This window comes from Leptonychotes weddellii, chromosome 8, assembly GCF_054177405.1.
Source record: "Leptonychotes weddellii isolate Sample4059 chromosome 8, ASM5417740v2, whole genome shotgun sequence".
Lineage (NCBI taxonomy): Eukaryota > Metazoa > Chordata > Mammalia > Carnivora > Phocidae > Leptonychotes > Leptonychotes weddellii.
The window spans coordinates 5,029,059-5,034,538 of NC_138376.1; the positions used below are offsets into that span (position 1 = coordinate 5,029,059).

The following is a 5,480-nucleotide window of genomic DNA, read 5'->3' on the forward strand; positions in this document are numbered from 1 at the left end:
GAAGCTGGTATAATTAAATATATCACACCACATCAATCAGCTCTCCGCAGGGAAAACAACAACCCTGATTTTAGCGTTTGCCCATTTCTGTGGTGTAAATATTCCCACTGTGGTTGATTTCAAGCCGCCAGTAGTTTGGTAGGGTGACCGGATATGTCCAGGAGGGGGTGCTGATGCAGGTGTAGGAGATTTGGGCCCCGAGCTGTACTGCCTCTTTACTTCCGTGCTGCCGTAAGCAAGACTCAGTCTTTCTGAGCTTCAGTTGTCTCCCTCGTCTGTAAAACAAAACGATGAAAGAATAAATTGCCTCCACGTTTTTTTTTTTTTTTTAAAGCCTTAGGAAGGGTCCATATGATGCGAGGTGACGGTTTGGAAAGTCTAGTGTGTTCTTTTAAATGTGAAAATGGGGAATTTGCGAGTCATTAAAACGGTCACTTTTGAGAAGAAACATGATTTGAAGTTTAATGAAGTTCAATAAATACAGTCATCTAGTCTCCTTCCCACCCTTTTACCTTGTCGAGGCTCTTTTTTTTTTTTTTTTTAAAGATTTTATTTATTTATTTGAGAGAGAAAGAGCAAGAGAGCACAAGCAAGGGGAGTGGGAGAGGGAGAAGCAGACTCCCTGCTGAGCAGGGAGCCTTATGCGGGCGGGGCTCGATCCCAGGACCCTGGAATAATGAATGACCTGAGCCCAAGGCAGACACCCTACTGACTGAGCCACCCAGGCGCCCCTAGGCTCTTCTTGAACTTGTTTTCCTATTGGATAAAAGTTGGAACAGAGACCATCAGAGTCACTTTGCAATTTCACCTTGGAAGTATTTGGATTTTCCAAGGCAAAAGTTCTTAAGCTAGAATATTTAATACAATTAGTTTCCTTGATAATCTTGTTTATTGTACTGCATATGCTTATAAAAGCACTGAGAAGTGATCCACAAACTTCCTAAGACTGCCAGAGAGTGTGTGGCCCCCTCCAAAAAAATAAAATAAAAAATTTTTAAAAAGTATCAAAATGGAGATTTCCAGAGAGCTTAGGAACAGATTTTTCTAGGCTGGAGAGGGCAGACTTCTAGCAAAGGTGTGGACAGCCACCAGCTCACTGGCCTCATTCTGCAAAATGCAAAGAAAAATGAAACGTGTGCCTTCTATTTCTGAATACCTAAAATTAAGAGAAATGTATTAGTCATTAAATACATACAGGGTTTTGACTGACTGTCATAAAGCACATCATCCATTTTTCTAAACACACGCATACCCCTTGAGAGATCCTTGGCTACAGAGGTTTTAAGTCAGTACTTCTGTTTGAGAATTAGCATTTTTTTAGTCATTGGGAAGCATGCTATTTCAGGAGAGTCTGCGATGAGAGGAAAGCCTGATGTCCTTCTGTCGAAATTTGGGTATCTCTGGGCTTGCCTCTCTAACAGCATTCCCGCTTTCCTTCTGCAAATACCGAAGACATACCACTTGCCAGGCAGAGTGAAAGCATTGGGGGCCATCAGGATGAATGTGTGTCCTGCCCCTGCCCTCAGAGAGCTCTCAAGTCCACTGAAGAGGACACTAGGTCAACAAAAAGTCTCAACACAAGGCGGCCAGCGCTGGAAGAGAGGAAGGAACAAGGCGCTGTATGAGGGTGTGATGACCACGTGGCTGTCCCCCATCACAGATATGTGGGTGTACCGTAGCCATATAGATTTGCTCCGTTAAAAATCATTTTCTTTTTATTGACCGGTACAGAATTTTAACAGTACACGTAGGCAAATTGAAGAATTCGTTTTTATTTTTTCCTTCCGGTATTCGACTAAAATATACACAGTATGTTTAATTTCCAACCATGGGTTCACATGTTGTGAAAAGGAATACATTTCAAATCTAATCTGTAGTTCTCAATCTTGGGTATTAGGTAGAATTAATGACCTAGGCGCGCTTTTTAAAAATACCAGTGCTTGAGCCACTTTGTCTTGGTGGGCAAGGACCTGAGATAAATCATAAGCAAAGACGGCATGCCCTAGAGGGAGGGAGAGATGTTGCCAGAGTCTCTCTGGCCTGCCCCAGTGACCCGTGCTGATCACCCACATTCATGGTGCATGCTGGCTTTAGGAGGTTCCAGGCCGAGCCTTACCTACACTGTGGGGAAGGTCAGCACCACGGGCCTAGATCCACCATATGATGAAGGCCTCCTTGCCCTCGGAAATGAATTAGTACTCAAAATGCCCCAATAGATAGCCATACCCTTTTTGGAAGCTTTATTTTCCTCAAAAAATGTAAGTGCCTTCAAGGAATGATGCTAAAACTTACTGGTTATTTGTATCATTTGGGGCTCATTTCCTGGTAACAGAGTTTGAAAGAAGGTAGCAAGGTGAACTTTCTTAACTTGGATTCTCTAGTGAGAGGATGAGAGAATGGGAAGGAAAGACCTATGTTGGGCCTCTCTGCAGGGAGCACCCCTCAGCATGGGCCTTTGGCTCCCTCCTACCCACCCACCGCCACAAAGTAGAATTAGTCCTTCATTTAAATACTCCTAGTCATTCTTTTTTTTTTTTTTTAAGATTTTATTTATTTATTTGAGACAGAATGAGAGAGAGAGAGAGCACATGAGAGGGGTGAGGGTCAGAGGGAGAAGCAGGCTCCCTGCTGAGCAGGGAGCCCGATGCGGGACTCGATCCCGGGACTCCAGGATCATGACCTGAGCCGAAAGCAGTCGCTTAACCAACTGAGCCACCCAGGCGCCCAATACTCCTAGTCATTCTAATCTTAATACTCACAGTACCCCTAACACAGTAATTCTATAATTGCATGGATGAAGTTCTTTAATCGAGTTTTGACCTCCTGCTGGTTTTGAGTGGGATTCATGTCAAGACAACCTGATAAGAAGCAAACAGAAAAATAAAATTCATAGGACATCAGTAGGAAAAAACAAAAACCCTGCTCAATCCTTACGGAATGCCTAGCATAGACCAATGGAGCAATCCTCTCTATGCTCTTCATACCGTATGTCTGTGTCATTCTGGCTCAGAATCATAAGCACCTGTCCTCAGAGATGCTGGTCCTGGATTGTTCTGTAAGGCACTCAGCACATTCTGAGTGCTCTGTAAATGCTGAGGAGATGAGATTATCTTCAGAGGATGTCTCCTCGGAGGAAGGTGCTATGCAAATACCAGTATTGCGATTCTTCCAGCACAAATTTATAATCGACTTTCCGTTAAACATTGCAGCAAGTTAAATTAATTCCGTATGATTACAGTCATTAAACAAATGCCTCGTAATGACTGCTTTCTTATTTCGGCATTCCTCAAACCACTGCGGTCATACCATATAAGGCTTTTTGCTCCATTGTCAGATTAATTGGGATGCACAACCTGCGTTTGGTAATAGAGCACGCCTGCTGCTCTCCAGCAGTCAGACCATGGTTTAAGGCTACTGCTGGACTCCTTTACCTTCGAGATTTCCCTATTGCTCTTGCCATCCCGTTAGGGTACCATTCACTAGTCCGTTACGGCAGACAAGAAGCTTAAGGCAACTTCTACCTGTTCAAAAACAAAAACAACCAAGAAAGGAAGTGTGCTTTTTAAAAAAATCAGAACCCGGGCAGGAATCCTCCCACGTTTCTTCTTCCGATGCTGAAGCTAACGCAAACGATAGGTGGCAGAGATGATTTCAGCCTGTTTTCGCGTCCGCATGGTCACTCCAAGGATCACCTGCCATCGTTCGCAAGCAGGGCGGAAACAGTTAAGTCCCGAGGGCTGCGAGTTGAACACTGTGCCCGAGAGAAAAGCAGCGAGCGGGAGCCGTGGGGGATCGCTGCCAGGTGCGGAGGGGGGAGGCAGGCTGCCCTCCTCCAGCGCGGCTGAGCCTTCAAGGTCACCCGACCGGGTGCCACCCTGGAAACCGGCCTGACGCTGGCGAGGCCGCGGCGCGGGAGCAACGTGCGAGTCCGCTGGCTGCTGCGTCACGGCGCATGCCTTCTGCACGGCCCGAGCCCCGGCTCCTGCGGCTTCCTAGCCGCAGTGCAGCAAAGCGGGGGCACACAGCTAGGCGCACAGCGACAGAGATGTAGAGTGTCGTTTCCCAGCCCCCCCTCAGCCTTCCTTACGTGAGGAGTATCCAGCTTTGCTTCGCCAGGAGCAGAAAAGCTGTGTGAATGTGCACGTTGGCGGCGGGAGTTCGCAGCAGAGCAGGTACTGCTCGGAGCCTCGCTGGGGCCCCCCGCCCCCGCCGCCAGCCACCTGTGCGAACAGTCTGCGGGCTGCTCTACCTGCGGGAATAAAGGCTAGGATCAAGGAGGCGAGGCTGGCCATGGCTGGTGTGGCCCGGGCCTGTGCTGGCGACTCCACCGAACTGAAGCCAGGGGACTCTCCCAGCTCCCGGTTCAGGCTGGTCACAGGGGCCGGCGCAGGTCCCCCACCCCGCTCCTCAGTTAGCACACGGTGTAAAGGAGAAACCAGACTCACTGACCTAATTCAATCCCAGTCCTCTCTGGATGCGGGGACAGCTGTCGACTGGCAGGGACACAGGCAGCCATCAGTGGAGGATTGTTGAGTGCAGCCTGAGAGAGAATGACAGTCTGATGCCGGTCATCTGAGGGCTTCTTCTCATTTTCCTAAGTAATCGTGCTCGCTAAGTGTGCAGTTGCCTGCACGAGCCTGCCTTCGGTGCAGTCTTACCTGCTCTGGCTGGAAATCGGTGCCAGGCAAGCCTGCTTTAGTACGAGCTCCTCTCTGCGTGATGCTACGCAACTGGGATGGGTCACAGTGACAACAAAGAAAGAAGCAGGAAGCCTCACTTTATCTTCTCTTGCGATGTTAGCAGAACATAACTCTTCCTCGCCGTGATGCCCCCCTGCGTGTGCTTCTGGGCGTGTGCACGCGCGCGCACGCCTTGTAATTGATCTAATCGAGGAGCCTAACAGATACCATCATGGATGTGGTTTTTAATGATTTGGGGGGGAAAAAAAAAAGGCAGCCCGTGGAGACGGCAGCACGTTTAGGTTATTGCCAGTTCGAAATACTTTGGTTTGTGAAGCGGAGCCCTAAGGGACAAAGCTGGTAACTGAGAAAGAGATCGTAGATAAAGAAACAAAAGTGACAAGCATGATGGAATCTCTGCGAGTCGACTGTCAGAGCATCAGTCCGTGGATGGCAATTTCGCCAGGCTGAGACTGAATAATTCATAGATTGAAATTATCCTGCTTTCACCTTTCCATTTAAACCGGCATGATCTGAATCTCTAATAAATTTTCAAGATAAAGTAAAACGCCAATTTGAATCTGAAGAGCTTTTAAAACCAGATGCTGCATCCCTGAATCTTTCAGTATCTTTCACAATTATCCTGTGAGAACTGCACTTCATCACGAAGCACCATTACCAGGGAGAATGGCTATGATTACAATAGCAACAATAGAGTGCCACCAAATGACCTCTCGTTTACCTAATTTGCTAAGACTGTGGTTTTAGTGCCGTTGTACGTCGTCGCCGTGTTGGCACCCA

The 5,480-nt window shown here is 47.6% G+C and overlaps 1 long non-coding RNA gene across 1 annotated transcript; it reads right to left on the reverse strand.

The window, feature by feature from the left end:
- Positions 1–2,578: 2,578 nt before the first annotated feature.
- Positions 2,579–4,822, reverse strand: LOC115941041 (uncharacterized). Its single transcript, XR_004075767.2, has 3 exons — positions 4,659–4,822; positions 4,450–4,540; positions 2,579–3,521 (listed from the first exon to the last, which is right to left on the reverse strand). It is a non-coding gene; the product is annotated as an uncharacterized LOC115941041 (long non-coding RNA).
- Between the last annotated feature and the right edge of the window lie 658 nt (positions 4,823–5,480).